The sequence below is a fragment of the Oratosquilla oratoria genome, chromosome 12 (assembly GCF_046742065.1).
Source record: "Oratosquilla oratoria isolate Oo_2021 chromosome 12, ASM4674206v1, whole genome shotgun sequence".
Lineage (NCBI taxonomy): Eukaryota > Metazoa > Arthropoda > Malacostraca > Stomatopoda > Squillidae > Oratosquilla > Oratosquilla oratoria.
This window is the reverse complement of record NC_134788.1, coordinates 63,361,056-63,376,800: the sequence shown is the minus strand read 5'-3', so window position 1 is coordinate 63,376,800 and position 15,745 is coordinate 63,361,056. Positions and strand designations below refer to the sequence as shown.

The window sequence follows — 15,745 nt, the reverse complement described above, 5'->3', positions numbered from 1 at the left end:
CTATATTGACACAGTCATCCAATCTCTTATGTACACCTTGGCCCCCTCCCTTCCATGCCGGCCACCTGTAGGTCTTTGGCATTCTGTCCAGCATCACTTTCTAAAATGATATTCTGTGCTCCAGTGACATTATATCCTAGAGTAATATTTTGTCCTCCACTATCATTACATACCATCATGATATTTTGTCCTTTGACATTACATCCTGTAATATTTTGTCCTCTGCCAACATCATATCCTAAAATGATATTTTGTCCTACACTGATATATTGCTCTACATTATTGCTATGCCCTACTGTTTTCCCCAATACACTCTATTTCCCCTTCCCTTTCAAGTTCTTCAGCAAAAAAGGAACTAGGTCATTACAAACTCCAACTGTACTCAAAAAGTTATGGACAGACTTTGATTAAATTTTGTGGAAAGGCATGTCTTAGACTAAGAAATAAGTTAAAAGATTTTGAGGCAGATTCGGATATGTATGAGGATCAAGGGTTTTTTTTGTATCCTTGGCATGTATACTATACAAATTGAATGAATTTAATACAAAGTGGATCCTACTATCATTTACTGTAAAATGTGGGCATAATCATCTTTTTCGATTTTGTGACTCTTGACACTGGTATGTGTTCTCTAAGTGCCATCTAGTGTAATATTTTATTGTGTATTAGAAATACCTCCTAAATTTGGCCTTCTATGAATAAGATAAATGATTAGGGATATATATATTTTTTTGCACCAATTTTGTGTTTCAAGAGTCCTTTGTGTGACAATGACAGAGCTGACAGAAATATTTAATATGTATTTTATATTCATATATATATGTATATATATATATATATATATACACATCTATATATATATATATATATATATATATATATATATATATATATACATATATATATATATATAAGCCAGTAAGGAACAATTACATTTAACCTAACTTTAAAAATAACTATGTATAAAAACAAGTCCAGTACTAATTCCCAACATTAATTCTACCCTCTAACTTCTTCGTTCTCCTCTTGCATTTTTGGCATTCACCCACTCATTATGCACATTATCTAAATTTATTGAATTTCCATATAATTTGTAGTTTTTCACTTATATAAGCATATCCAAATGAAATTTTCCTAAATGGTGTCACAGTCTGCATTAGAGACAAGAAAGGCTCCTTTAATATTCATCAACTTTTCCAAGTCTCAGAACTTCATTCTGAACGAGCAACCAATACTTTTATTTTTTGTGTTAAATTTTATATAATCTTGTATCTAATTTTTCTTGCAACATCAAACTAAATATTTCTGTAGCATCAGCAAGAAAATCATGATAGTTAAGACAAAGGGCAGTAACATGTACACTACCAGATGAAAAATTACATTGACCATTCTTGTACCTCATCCTCAAGGAAACTGTCCTGTAAATGGGTGGAGCATTTTTCATGATTTCATCCAGCCATTCCTCACTTGCAGTACTTTTTCCCTTCACACCCTTTGCTTCATTTGAATCTGACAAGAAGATCCACCAGTTCTATGGAATTCTGTTATTTGTATATATTTTATTCACATTTGTAAATCTAAAAATAGCTACAGATTACAACCATATCTGTGTGCACTACTTACCGAACATAGTTGTTGCCTTGTTTTGTTTCCTGTTGTTACTTTTCAATTGAAGTAGAAAGTTGGGATGGATCTTTCCAACAGCTCCCTTTCATCTTAATTATTATGATTTTTGCTTTGGCATTGTTTCAATGTTCCTCTATTATCCAGATATCTCTACTAATCCAATGACTTGTAGTAGCCATTTTTTTCATCAGTATATTCTTTGCTCCTTTTGTTATTCTTGAAATGTAGGTTTCTGTATGAAATAACAGCGATTTTCTTTTCCAAATGGAATTTGAAACATAAAAAAACACATTGAGATTGTATCAAGTATTCAGACTTTTTAGTTTGAGGGTACAAAACTAATAACATGCTTCTAGATTTATTTCATTGGATTGAACTAGTGCTGGTGATGTATAACTGCTGAACATACAAAAGATCTCAAAACTATGTGTAAAATTATGAAATTGTACACTTATATTTCAAAAGTCATTGACAGATTCTCAAAATCACATTACTTTTGTTTTGAATTCATTGTTATGAAATTAAAGGATTAGTATCTTTAATTACAATATTTTAATTTGATTTCCAAAACCTTATGCACACACTTTTTTCCTTTGTATGCTAGTTGTGAAATGTGTGCACAAACACATGCACAAATCTTACAGGGAATATTTTTCATCACACAGGTCACACTGGAATGGCTTCTTTCCAGTGTGAAACGATTGAGACCTCCTTTGTGAGAAAGCACAGTCACACAGGTCACAGTGGAAAGGCTACTGTCCTGTTTTTACATAGTTGTTTTTTATGGAAACAGAGCTATGCTTATAGTGACCCGCTTTTGTATCTTTCAGCATCCAGTTTGATCTTAAATTCTTGTATAGTTTTTGCACTCTATCTTTCATTGGGGGAACCTGTCTCTCTGTCCTTGTTCCCAATTTTGTGAGTTTTCAATTGTAGGGGGATCACATGATATTTGAGGTGATTCTTTTGTGAGAAAGTTGCAGTGCACAGGAATGGCTTCTCTCCATTGTGGGTCCTCATATGCATTGTGAGAGAACCCTTTTGTGAGAAAGTTGCACCACACACGTTGCACATGAGAGGCTTCTTTCCTGTGTGGGTCCTCATATGTTTTGTGAGAGATCTCTTCTGAAAGCTATATCATACAAGAATGGCTCATCTCCATTGTGGGTCATTATGTACTGTCAAAGTCACACTGGATAGGCTTCTCTCCTGTGTGAGTCATCATATACTTTCTGAGATAACCCTTTTGTGTGAAAGCAGAATTGCACACGTCACATTGGAAAAGCTTCTCTCCTATGTGCAAGATTCCCCTTACATGAGAAAGCAGAATCATACAGGTCGCATTGGAAAGACTTGCCTCTTGTGTGGGTCCTCATATGCCGTGTAAGAGAACCCTTTTGTGAAAAAAGTAGAATGACATTACTCTTTTGTGAGAAAGTAGAATTGCACAGGTCACAGTGGAAAGACTTCTCTCCTGTGCGGGTCCTCATATGCTGTATGAGGGAACCCTTTACTGAGAAAACATAATAGCACAGCTCACACTGGAAAGGCTGCCCATCTACATGGGTCTTCATATATTGTGTGAGAAACCTTTAATAAGAAACAAGGATTCACAAAGGTCATACTGGAAAGGCTTTTCTTCTGTGTGGATCATGTGTTTTTTGAAGTGATTCTTTTGTGAGAAAGCTGCATCGCACAGGTAGCATCACAATGGCTTCTCTCCAGTGTGGGTCCTCATGTGCTTTCTAGAACAATTTTGTGAGAAACCAGAACCACACTGATCACATTGGAGAGTCTTCTCTCACGCGTGGGCCTCATATGTTTTGTGAGATAATCCTTTCATGAGAAAGCAGAATCACACATCATATAGGAATTGTTTCATTCCTATGGATCATCACGTGATATTTGAGGTAATTCTTTTATGAGAAACCTTCATCACAAAGGTCACACTAGAAAGGCTTCTCTAGTGTGGATCCTCATATGCTTTGTGAGATTAATCTTTAGTGAGAAAGCAGAATTGCACAGGTCACACTGGAGAGGCTTCTCTCCTAAGTGGGCCCTCATATGTTTTGTGAGATGACCCTTATGTGAGAAAGCAGAATCACAGAGGTCACACTGAATAGGCTTCTCTCCTGTGTGGGTTTGAGCTTACCCTTATGTAAGAAATCAAATCCACACAGGGCACACTGGATAGGCTTATCTTCTGTGTGGATCATCATATATTAGATTACCCATTTGTGAGAAAACAGAATCCCAGAGGTCACACTAGAAAGGCTATTCTGTGTGGTTCTTCACATGCCGTATGAAATTATTCTTATATGAGAAAACAGAACCACAAAGGTCACACTGGAGAGGCTTCTCTCCTGTGTGGGTCCTCATATGCCATGTGAGATGACCCTTTTTTGAGAAAGCAGATTCACACAGGTCACACTGGAAAGGCTTCTCTCCTGTGTGGGTCCTCATATGCTGTGTGAGATGACCCTTTTCTGAGAAAGCAGAATCACACAGGCCACACTGGAAAGGCTTCTCTCCTGTGTGGGTCCTCATGTGACGTGCAAGAGAACCCTTTTCTGAGAAAGCAGAATCACACAGGCCACACTGGAAAGGCTTCTCTCCTGTGTGGGTCCTCATATGCTTAGTGAGAGAATCCTTTTGTGAGAAAGCAGAATCACACAGGCCACACTGGAAAGGCTTCTCTCCTGTGTGGGTCCTCATATGCTTAGTGAGAGAACCCTTTTGTGAGAAAGCAGAATCACAGAGGTCACACTGGAAAGGCTTCTCTCCTGTGTGGGTCCTCAAATGCTGTACGAGACATTCCTTTTGTGAGAAAGCAAAACTACACAGGTCACACTGGAAAGGCTTCTCTCCTGTGTGGGTCCTCATATGCTGTGTGAGAGAACTCTTTTGTGAGAAAGCAGAATCACACAGGTCACACTGGAAAGGCTTCTCTCCTGTGTGGGTCCTCATATGCTGTGTGAGAGAACTCTTTTGTGAGAAAGCAGAACCACACAGGTCACACTGGAAAGGCTTCTCTCCTGTATGGGTCCTCATATGCTGTGTGAGATTACCCTTTTGTGAGAAAGCAGAATTGCACAGGTCACACTGGAAAGGTTTCTCTCATGTGTGGGTCCTCATGTGACGTGCAATAGAACCCTTTTCTGAGAAAGCAGAATCACACAGGCCACACTGGAAAGGTTTCTCTCCTGTGTGGGTCCTCATATGCTGTGTGAGATGACCCTTTTTTGAGAAAGGAGAATCACACAGGTCACACTGGAAAGGCTTCTCTCCTGTGTGGGTCCTTATGTGCTGTGTGAGAGAACCCTTTTGTGAGAAAGCAGAATCACACAGGTCACAATGGAAAGGCTTCTCTCCTGTGTGGGTCTTCATATGCTGTGTGAGATGACCCTTTTTGGAGAAAGCAGAATCACACAGGCCACACTGGAAAGGCTTCTCTCCTGTGTGGGTCCTCATGTGACATGCAAGAGAACCCTTTTGTGAGAAAGCAGAATCACACAAGCCACACTGGAAAGGCTTCTCTCCTGTGTGGGTCCTCATATGCTGTGTGAGAGAACCCTTTTGTGAGAAAGCAGAATCACACAGGCCACACTGGAAAGGCTTCTCTCCTGTGTGGGTCCTCATATGCTGTGTGAGATGACCCTTTTGTGAGAAAGCAGAATCACACAGGTCACATTGGAAAGGCTTCTCTCCTGTGTGGGTCTTCATATGCTGTGTGAGATGACCCTTTTCTGAGAAAGCAGAATCACACAGGTCACATTGGAAAGGCTTCTCTCCTGTGTGGGTCCTCATGTGATGTGCAAGAGAACCCATTTCTGAGAAAGCAGAATCATACAGGCCACTCTGGAAAGGCTTCTCTCCTGTGTGGGTCCTCATATGCTGTGTGAGAGAACCTTTTTCCGAATAAGCAGAAACACACAGGTCACACACATAAGGCTTGTGTGCCTCCTTGCATGCTTTACGGGAGCATTCTTTTTTGAGAAAGCTGAATCAAACAAGTTATACTGGAAAGGCTTCTCTTCTGTGTGGGCCATCAAGTGATTTTTAAGGTGACAGTTTTGTGTGAAAGCTTTATCTCACAGGTCACACTGGAATGGCTTTTCTCCAATGTGGGTTATCATATGAAATTTGAAGCGATTCTTTTGTAAGAATGCTACATTACACAGATCATATTGGAGAGGCTTCACTCCTGTGTGGCTCATCATATGCTTTGTAAGAGAACCCTTTTGTGAAAAAGCACAACTTTACACCTCACAATGGAAAGGCTTCCATCCAGTGTGGGTCAACATGTGATATCTAAAATGACTAGTGATATAATTGTGCCACAGATGTCACAGATTTCCTTTTCATTGTATGACAAGTATGGAATCTGTAGATAGCTCTTCAAAGGAAGTGATGAAAAAATGGAATTATATTATTGACATCTATCTCTGAATGTGTGCAACATATTCTAATAGGACACTGGAAGTTTTGTGCACAAACTCTCTCATACTCAAATTTGTACCTAAACCAACCATTTGTATGTGCCATGACCTATCATAGAATAGGGTGAAACACTAACAGATATGGAGCTATCATATATTCCATTCTACTTTTTCATTAGAAATGTGAAAATTATCCTATAGCTTCATGCATACTCATTCACCCAAAACCAAAATGACTCAAATTTTGCTTTTTCATCATGTCATGAGATTTGGAAGCTGGCCCCAACAGTCATATTTTAATATAACCTCATAGCATTCCATGTTTGGGCTCACAAGACCTGAATCTAAACCATCTCAAGGAAGGTTTATTCAGTTCATCTAACTCAAATAAGTTACACAAGTCACATTGTTTAAGACACACAAACCAAAGTTTAGAGTAGACATCTAGAACGAGCTCTGGAGTGCAGTGCTTTTTCGATAAGTTGGAGGAAACATCTAGGTGGTGTCATACTGGGATAGGGGAGCTTTGTCTATCAAGTGACCGAAACGATAGAGTAAATTCACTTAGTAGTTAAAGTATAAAATGGAGGATGATGAGGGTAGACAAAAATATAATGAACCAACAAAGAAAAGACTAGAAGTAAGCAGGGTTGAATCACCATCAGGTGTCATCCCAGGAGTTGGAACATGGAAACATCCAAGAGGAATCAAAGGTATGAAAATATTTCATTTTCAGGGTTCCCAAAAGAAAGTGGAATACTAGATAGAGGTATAGATTTGGAAAGGGAAACAATGTATAAACATATTCTAAATCAGGGAATTGCAGAACTAATAAATGAAATTATAGATCTGAAAGCTGAATACAGGACAATGTATAAAGTGAATGAGTTGAAAAAACAAAATGCTGAAACTAACAGGGAGCTTAATGATCTAAAAAAGGAATTAAACACAGTCAAAAGTGAGAATGAAAGAATGAAAAATGAAGATACTAACAAAAGTGAGGCTTTGAAAAAAGAAGTAAAAGAACAAATACAAGCGGTGACTGAGAAAATTGGAGAAACCATAAACGAGATAGATCTCCAAGAAATAAAAAATAAATGGAAAGTGGAAGAAAACCAAAAAATAACTTTTAAAGGTATTGGACACATGGAAAGAATGAGTGAAGAAAGATTAGTAAAAGAAGTGTGGAAGGCAGAGGTGGAAGGAGTGAATATGAGGGGGCATCCTAGGATGAGATGGATGGATGGGGTGAAAGGGGCATTACAAAAGAGAGGAATGTCTGTGGAGGAAGGACGGGGGAGGACAGAAGATAGGGGTGAATGGAGAGGGGTTGTGTATAGATGATGCTGTGATGCATGAGGGGGAGTGGGTGGGGGATGGGGGATGAGGAAGTATGTATGAGAAAAAAAAAAAAAAATGACACAGCCCGAAGGGATTTCTCCCCATCTTCTCCTTTTTTGCATGAGGTGAGGGGGGGTCGCTGAATTTATGAAGCAGCCTTGCTGTGGATGTGATGTGTCTTGCAACACTGCTTCTGACCCAGGGTAGTGGACAGGATGCAGGGATGACCCGTCATCCAGGAGGTGCCATGATAAGAGGGAGGGAGGAGGGTGGAGGGGAGTGGAATATATAGGAAATGGAATGGGTGGGAGTGGTTTCTATGCCTTTTTCTTTTTGGCTACCCCCCATGTAGGGGGAAAAAGCCATTGGTATATGTATTTCTCTCCAACCTGTTTCTTCATTAAAGAATTTTTATCATTGTTCTTTTATTCCACTTTGATAAGTTTTCTCTGTCAAGGACTTCCATGCCTTTCTTGATTCTATAAATGGCCAATAAATCTCCTTTTTCTCTTCTTTGTTCCAGAGTTGGTAGTTCCAATTTAGACTATCTTTGTATGTCAGTTCTGAAAGAGTTGGGGACATCTTTGTCATTGCTCTTTGCATTCTTTCTACATACATACATATACCAAAGGCTTTCCCCCTACATTATAGCCAAAAAGAAAAAGGCATAGAAACCACTCCCACCCATTCCATTTCCTATATATTCCACTCCCCTCCACCCTCCTTCTTATCTTGGCACCTCCTGGATGACGGGTCATCCCTGCTTCCTGTCCACTGCCCTGGGTCAGAAGCAGTGTCGCAAGACACAACACATCCACAGCAAGGCCGCTTCATAAATTCGGCGACCCCCCCTCTTCGTCCCCTCATGCAGAAAAGGAGAAGATGGGTAGAAATCCCTTCGGGCTGCATCAATTTTTTTCCATACATACTTCCTCACCCCCCATCCCCACCCCCACCCCCTCATGCATCACAGCATCATCTATACACAACCCCACTCCATTCACCCCTATCTACTGTCCTCTCCCATACTTCCTCCACAGACAGACCTCTCTTTTTTAATGCCCCTTTCACACCAGCCACCCATCGCATCCAAGGACGCCCCCCTCATATTCACTCCATCCACCTCTGCCTTCCATACTTCTTTTACTAATCTTCACTCATTCTTTCCATGTGTCCAAACCGTCCTCATATCCTTTCATCAATCCTATCTCCCAGTTCCCTTTCCACCCCTGTTCTCCTCCTCACCTCCTCATTCCTTACTCTATCCAGCCTAGTAACCCCCATCATACTTCTCAGACATTTCATCTCAAACACATTCAAAATCCTTCTCTCTTCCTCTCTCATGTTCCTTGTTTCTGCCCCGTACAATGCTGTTGGTACAATCACTCCTTCATATAACCTCCTCTTAGCATCCATTCCCAGATGTCTATTTGTCATTACATTTTTTAGTCCACCAAGGCATTTACTTGCTTCTCTCAATCTACATTCTACCTCCACCCCCACTCCTCCCTGTCCTGCCACATTCGCACCCAAATATCTAAAACTATCCACTTTCTCCAGTCTTTCACCCTTAATGCTCACTTCCAGCCTGCTGTCACTCTCTCTCCTTGTACATCTCATCACCTTACTTTTACCCACATTTATCTTCAGCTTCCTTCTTTCACACACCTTCTCAAACTCTGTCACTAACTTCCTCAATCCCTCGTCTGATCCTGCTACAAGCGCAGTGTCATCAGCAAACAACAACTTGCTCACCTCCCACTTTTCTCCATTTTCTTTCTAATTGCTTTATATTTTTCTCCATTTTCTCTCTAAATTCCTTTATATTTTTTTGTGCTGGATGTCCATAGTGTCGCAGTGTACTCCAATCTTAGTCTTATCAGTGTGACTAATATGTTTTTTACCATTACTTCATCCAAGTAATCAAAAGCCACCTTTATTGATCTTAGTAAATTGTAGGTTTCTCCGACTATTTTGTTTATATACTTGCCTGGGGACATGTCTTTTTTAATAATCACTCCTAGATCCAATTTCATATTGTCATGATATTCTTTTTTAACTTTTTCCAAACTCTATTATACAGTACTATATTTCTTAGTGTTGAAGTTCACTTCCCACTTTTGGCTCCATTCCCAGACTTTGTCCAGGTCACTCTGTAGTGATTCAGTCTTTTCTGTACAGTACTTACTTTCTTTAGTAGTTCTGCACTGTCTGCAAAGAAACTCATAACATGAGTTATTCATATAGCATGAGTTATTGTCCCCTAGGGAGAAAATCCCTAAGGAGACTAATTTCCCCCATTTTGTCCCTACTTATCCTTTCCCCCCTGGGCTCTTTCTCCCCTTGTACCCTAAATGTCCCTAACAATTTTTTTTCTTTCTTTTCTTCTTTTTATTCTTTATTTAGATCGTGAAACATTGGTGGGCAAAAGAAAATGGAAATTAGGAAATGGTTGAAGATTAAATTGAATTGGTCATTATTATGTGGTTTGGCTTGTGAGTTAATTGGTCATTATTGTGTGGTTTGTCTTGTGAGTTAATTTTATTATTTACTATTTACCTGTTTATTGTTAAACTATACCTACACATTTATTCATTTATTATTATTTATTATTTTATTTTTTTATTCATTATATATTTTTTCGCATCCGACCTAGTTATGGACTAAAAGGTCTCCTGTTGGCATGCTCCGCCTTTGTAAACCTTTGTAACATTCTACACCTTCATCCATGTCATTTATATATACATATATATATATAGCAAAAATTATCAGAGCTAATACTAAACCTTGTGGGATTCCATACACAACCACTCTCCATTCACCCCTATCTTCTGTCCTCTCCCATCTTTCCTCAACCGACATTCCCCTCTTTCCCAATGCCCCTTTTACCCCATCCATCCATCTCATCCTAGGTCGACCCCTCATGTTCACTCCTTCCACACCTATTTTACTAGCCCTTCACTTATTCTTTCCATGTGTCCAAACCATCCCAATACTCTTTCATCAACCCTATCTACCAACTCCCTTTCCGCCCTCATTCTCCTCATCACCTTATTTCTCACTCTATCTAGCCTAGTAACCCCTATCATACTTCTCTGGTGCCTCATCTCAATACACATTCAGACTCCTCTCTTCCTCTCATATGTTCCATGTTTCTGCCCCACAGTGTTGTCAATACAATCTTTCATTTCTTAGTTTGATCAATATTTGCCACTTAGCCATTTCTTTTCCACCTTTTCCAAGCTTTGTCTCTTCTATCTTTTGCCTCACTACATTTTTTGTTGTACCAGCATTTAATGTACACCTCTTCCTGTTTTTGTTCTGGTATGTATTTATCCACTCCTTCATTATAGATTTCTTTTAATATCGTCCATTTCTCTTCCATCTGTTTATCTTCATTAAAGAAGTTTTCCCAATTCACTTTTTGAAAGAATTTTCTGAGTTTCCCAAATTCCGTCTAGTTGTACATTAGCCTTCCTTTTTTGCGTTTCTCATTTCTTCACAAATAAATTTCCTCTTTTAGTTCAAATTCAATTAGTATGTGGTCACTCTTCCCAATTCATCTTCTTCTATTCCATTTTATCCACAATTTCAGGCTCTGATGTAAATGTCAAGTCTAGTCCCAACAGTTCCTCATTATTTCTATATCTGGTATTCTCTTTTACCCAGCAAGTCACTGTGTATTCAATGGTCATGTCCAGTAGTATATTTCCCCAAAGGTCCTCTCCACCCTTCACTGTCATCTCCCAACATATTTCCTTAGAGTTAGTCACTCATAATTACTAAGTTTCCTTTCAGTATTTCATTTAATGCATGCCTTGTGTCTTCCAACATATTATTATGTTATAAGTTACAGGGGAATAAGCCTACTATGTGTGTTATACAAAGTATACACAAGAATTCTAATGAAGTGGCTTAAACCGTACACAGAACAGGAGTTGGGGGAATATTAGTGTGGATTTTGGTGAAACAGATCAACTATGGATCATATTCACACAGTCCGACAACTAATGGAGAAATATTACGAATATGGTAGGACCCTATATCAGCTATTTGTAGATTTCAAACAAGCATTATGATAGTGTGCACTATCTACAGGAAATCTTATATAAGAATGATTTATTGAAATGGGACAATGGAAAAACAAGAGGACATGAAAAGAAACTTAAAAAAGATAGTTACAGAAGAGATCTGAAAAAAATAGCTTCCCACACAGTGATAGATACTTGGAACAAATTAGACAAAGAAGCAGTGTGTACAAACACTATTCAAGATTTTAAGAAAAAACTTGATGCTGAGAGATACAAAGATGGGTCACCACGAGCATAGCTCCTTTCCCGTATAATACAACTAGGTAAATACAGACCATCAATGTGGCACATAATGGCAGAACTAAATAGTCCAGCTAAATTAATATCCCTCATTAGAATGTGCTACATACGAAGCAGATGTACAGTAAGAGTTGGAAGGAAAGATACAATTTCAATATACACAGTGGCCTTAGGCAGGGATGTATGCTGTCACCTTTACTCTTTAATCTTGCACTGGAGAAAGCAGTCAGGCAGATTACCAACCATCCAGGTGGAGCTAAGTCATCCAATGGTCAGATAACCCACCTTGCTTACACCAATGATGATGTGGTGGCTAAGACCGTGGAGGAAATTAACAAGATCTTTACAGTATTCCAGAGAACAGCAGAACAAATAGGCCTAAAATGATATGAGCAGAAAACAGAAATTATGAAACTAAGTAGAAATGGCAATTACACACTAGGAGAAGAGTAAATTGGATCACTATGTGTGAAGAAAGTTGACAAGTTCAAGTACCTGAGATCCACTTTCAGTGAGAGAAATGAATTGGACGGAGAAATAAACGACTGAATAGCTGTAGGAAACAGATGTTACCATGCCCTGGCACCTGTAATGAAGAGTTGGACCATCAGCAGAACTAAGATAAAAACATATAACATTGTAATAAAACCAAAAGTCCTGTACGGATGTGAGACATGGGGACTGACAAAAGAAAGGGAGAAAAGACTGGAATTTTTTTAAAACAATATCCTGAGAAGAATCCTCGGCCCAGTATATGACAAAGAAAAAGGGAAATGGAGACAGACATAATAGGGAAATTAGAGATCAGACTGGACAACCATACATTCAGGATGAAATACGGGGAAGAGCAAGGTGGGATGGACACTGCCTCCGAATGGAGGCAGACAGACTACCAAGGAAGGTGATGGAAGGAGGAATAGAGGGCAGACAACCATTAGGGAGACCCAGGTACAGATGGATGGATGGAGTGAGGAAGGATGTGAACAGGGTGGCAGAGGATAGAACCATCTGGAGAGGCATAGTGAAAGTGGTGAAGGGCTGTCCAACCTGATAACCAACAGAGTAAGAGAGTAAGTTATGGAATCTCTTGATTTCATACAATATTTCTATACCTTGTTTCCCTTTCCAAATCTATACCTTTACCTAGTATTGCACTTTCTGTTGCAAACCCTGAAAATGCAATATTTTTGTACCTTTGATTCCTTTGAACCATTTCCATGTTGCAACTCTTTTTTGGGATGACACCTAATGGTGATGCAACCCTGCTTACATCTAATCTTCTCTTCACAGGTTCACCATATTTTTGTCTATCTTCACCATCCTCCATTTTCAATTGTTACCACCAAGTGGATTTACCCTAATATATCATTTTGGTAATTTGATAAACATACCTCCCATCCCAATATGATACCAACAAGCTAAAAGTGATCTGGACATTTAGGTCATATGACCTGCATCCAGTATCTATGCAAGATTATGTAAGTGAATATCAAGAAGTTTTTACTCCTAAGAATATCACAACCAGTGCATATCAAATTTAGAGTGAACTTCATAAATTCTTGATTTTTGTACTCTGGAAGACAAGATGGAGCCCCATCCCCAATAAGAATATAAGAACAATGTAAGCAAACAGGATGCATATGTTGATAAACAAAGAGTCTTGCCAGTCTCATTTATTCTCTAAATCACTACCAATGTTGATGTTAATTTGAGGTACTTACACATGGGGCACATACTTAGAATAATAAGAGCTAGCCAGTGATCATATGGGTCAAAATTGCAGCTGCCAGACCAGCTAACATCTACATGACATAAAAGTGTTTGCTCGTCTCAAATTTCTAAAAATTCATGCCAAAATAACTATTAATTTGCACTACTCATAAATGGGGTTCAAAATTCTCAATGATAAGAGCTAGCCAATGATAGAGGTAAGAATTGCAGATGTGAGACCTGGCCTAATCTATTCTAGCCCCTTGGTAAATATAAAGATTTTTTTTTTTTTTTTCTAACAGCTACTGACATTACTATTAGTTTGCAGGACTTATATCTGTGGTTCAGAATACATCAGAATGATACGAGATAGCCAATGGTACTATAGGTAATTGACGCTGTGAGACTGGCAAACATTTTCATAAATATCCACACTACCCTTACTAGGTATGTGTGAACCTGTGGACAGCGCTACCATTGTGAATGTAATGTTTACACCGCCATCTTTTGTGGCCCGTTTAAATGGGTATGCATCAGTTTGAATGCTTGTAGCATTCAGCACATTCACAGGATTATCAAATTGTCTTTTTGTTCTGGAAGTGTATGCCCAGTTAAAAAAAAATAATAATAATAGTCACCAATTTAAATACAAATTTGGCTACTATCCATTACAAATTAGTTTTTTGAGTAAAAATCTAAAAATAAAGTGCCTATATATGAATATTTTAATGTAATATTCCTATTTTTTAGCCAGTTTTCTCCTGGAAATGAGCAACTGTAAGATTGTTGGTAATGTGACAGCTGTGCCTTAATGCATAACATGTAGGCATGTTCTCCGATACTTAGTCATGTTTGTGAACACATGATATAATGGAGATACTTCGCATAGTAGTCATAGAGGGTGTTGTTCACAAATAATACTTACATTGTTATGGTATGAATTTTAAGATGTTGGACAGGCTATGCTATGTCTATTACATAGCCAGCTATGGCTATGATAGCAAGTATATTAGATAACTCTTAATAATATGGTTAGTATTCCATGTCATGGACCATGTCCATGACCATGAGAAGTCTCAAGACTAGTAGAGGTCTAGAAACAAGACTTTTCTTCTGGGTTTCATGATGATGATAGACATGAGCTGTTGAAATAAGGCTGTTTATTCAGATTATCATGATTGTAAATAACATGATTAAACAAAATAACTCCTTTGAAAGTAAAAAGACTTTATTAATTTTTCTATTTCAGTAAATTGGTGTAAAAAATAATTTGCCGATTTCAACGTAAATTTAAGTAAAGTCTTAAGATAGTTGCAGTATTGACTGGTTAGTGTAATGAGAGGCAATCTAAGGGTAAGGGCTAAGGCACCTATATATGCACTTTAAATGTTATAGTACAGGTAAACGTCGACTTACGATGGCATTAGGTTTCGATAGAACCATCGTAAGACGATCTCATCGTAAGTCGATCCCCACTCTGTTCCGTGGTCACTGTACCTAGCCTACCTGTATATTAACCACCAGAGATACTGAATATAGCCTATTAAACATGTACAGTAGTTTATTTAATTATTTTTATCCTTTTTACCATATTCAAACACTATAATATGTATTTTCAGTACGGAACTTAAATCTCGCGGGCAGCAGCCAATGCCAGCCGTACGACGTGACGTAATAATACTCGCATCATAAAATATAGTCACCGCTTATATCGATCGTTCTCTCTTTCACCCGCGAATTTTGAAAACCACAGAGAATGGGATTTAGGGCACATTTGAGAAAATGTAAAAACACAGGGGTGACTACAATAAATATAATCAAGACGCCGATATGGCACCGTCGCGAATCCACTTGCTCCTCATGACGCCTACGTGTGCGGCACCGTATGGAAGGGGTTAAATTATCATATCGTCGTCGTCGTCGTCGTCATCGTAAAGTCGAACAATCGTAAGTCGCGGCCATCGTAAGTCGACGTTTACCTGTAGTTCTTTTAGCTACAATACATTGATGGAACATGTTACAAGAGAGGTGTTAGTAAGAATTGTATAAAAGGAAGGTCCTGCATTGTTGTTGACATGCTCAGGTGATTTGTTGACCCATAAAACCTTCATATGCCAAGTTGCATGTCAATTGGGCCAGTGGTTTGGATTTTATTGGTTAGCTGCCATGACAAAATGAAAGGTGTTAGTAAGCATAGTATAAAAGGAAAGTTCTACATTGTTTCTGGCATGCTCAGATGATTTGTTGACCCATAGAACCTTCACATGCCAAGTTGTATGTCAATTGGGCCTGGGGTTT

At 38.7% G+C, this 15,745-nt stretch overlaps 2 protein-coding genes and 1 pseudogene across 2 annotated transcripts in view; 1 reads left to right on the top strand and 2 right to left on the bottom strand.

Annotated features, from left to right (window-relative positions):
• LOC143031926 (uncharacterized) overlaps nucleotides 1–15,745 on the top strand; it is a 493,007-nt gene that overhangs the window by 362,561 nt on the left and 114,701 nt on the right. The window lies entirely within an intron of this gene.
• LOC143031923 (uncharacterized) overlaps nucleotides 1–15,745 on the bottom strand; it is a 142,575-nt gene that overhangs the window by 51,597 nt on the left and 75,233 nt on the right. The window lies entirely within an intron of this gene.
• Nucleotides 1,934–5,878, bottom strand: LOC143030842 (uncharacterized; annotated as a pseudogene).